Genomic DNA, 1,794 nt, shown 5'->3' with positions numbered 1-1,794 from the left:
CGTAGACTGCGCGTGTGAGAGCTGTGTTGCGGGGCAGCGGTTCTGAGGCCGAGCTGAGCTCCAGCCTTGATACCGATGCCGGGCTGCGTACTCTGATGTTTTTGAAAATTTCCTGTATATAATTGATATTCAAACTTTATTCTTTTTGTGTATATATATCATGCCTTTGGGCCCAAATGTATATAATTATGGTATCGCCATTTGGGTATCAGGTATATGGGAATTATTACAGGTAAAACTTAGTCTTCCGCTGATTTGATGAGTTGATTTTAGTGTGTGTATGCTGTGGTGGAATACAGTGTCTGATGATCCTGGCAGGTTTGGGTTAACCGGTGTTAACTCGGTCACCGCTCCGGTTCAGTGCGAACGGGGTGTGACAAGTTCCCTTTTGAAGGGTATGAAATTCTCAGAATCAACACATACAGATTTATAAAATCTGGAAAATTAGAATTGGAAACAAGGCTAAGCGCCCCTGTTTACTGATGCATATATAGCTGCAGTTTTGAACATCTAATGTGCAATCTATCTTTTCATAAATGCCTTCGAAAGGCCATAGATGTCCACTTAAGATGAACATATAAACACCTGAGCTGCCAAGTGCATGAAAGACTAATTGTACTTGCTCATTGGCTAAGAACCAATGAGTCTGAAGTTCATTCCAATTTTCCACATTACTTAAACCATCATATATGAAAAGGTAAAGTGCATTAATAACAAGAAAATGATGATATCCACCATATCATTTAAAAGTTGGCAAGTTGAATGTTAAAAATATTCACCAAAAAAAAATCTGTTCAATGACAAAAATAAAAGAAAGCTCCAAGCGAAACTGCATTTCCAGAGAATATTCAATGATATCTAGTTCAACCTTCTGAACATCCTGGCCAAAAATCATTCACATATCTGATTCATAGAAGGAATTGATGTAGGATAATGAACTTGCTAAGCTTATAGGGTCGAATTCTTTAAGAGGATGAAGATAATATGGAATCAACAAATAATGCAGAAGGCCAATATTAAGAAACAATAGTTAGGCCTAATAAATGTACAGACGATGCCAGAGTGCAGTTTTACACTAATAGGAGGGGAGGGTTCTCTGAGTAGGTGGCATATGGGGAAGTACTATATAGAAGAGTAACCAAGTTCCTTACTCTCCCTCTAATGGGTATCCGACACATAAACTTGGTTTGATTCGTAAGAGTCTATTTGTTATGCTTTGATAATTCAAAAGCCCTATGTATCGATTCATTCACTAGTATATTTGTACAACCCTAACTGTGAATGCTAAGAATGGTAAGAAGATTACAATCGGTCTCTCTTTGGAACAGTCCATACTTGAGAGGATACTATTCCAAAGGAGATTACAAAGGTTACAGAGATTACGCCCAAGAAAGGAAACAGAGATATCTTGCTGAGATGGATATCACATGTGATTCACATGTAATAATACTGAGGAGCGTGTACACCGGTTGTACATGGTTATTACACCCCCTAAGTTGGAGATGCTGGTGGACGAATCTTCAACTTATCACTGAGAAACTCAAAACGGCCTGTGGACAGTGGTTTAGTCAAAATGTTAGTGAGCTGGTCCTTGGTAGAGATGAACTGAACAGAGAGGTGACGATTAGCAACAAACAAGCTCACAAACAAAATTGAAATCTATTTCCACATGCTTTGTGCGAGCATGGAAAACTAGATTCACAGAGAGGTACGTCACACCAATATTATCATACCAGAGAATGCGAGGACCAGAGAGAGAAATACCAAGCTCAGTGAAAAGAGACTCAAGCCAAA

Source organism: Macadamia integrifolia, chromosome 6, assembly GCF_013358625.1.
Source record: "Macadamia integrifolia cultivar HAES 741 chromosome 6, SCU_Mint_v3, whole genome shotgun sequence".
NCBI lineage: Eukaryota > Viridiplantae > Streptophyta > Magnoliopsida > Proteales > Proteaceae > Macadamia > Macadamia integrifolia.
Note: the sequence above shows the minus strand (reverse complement) of the source record.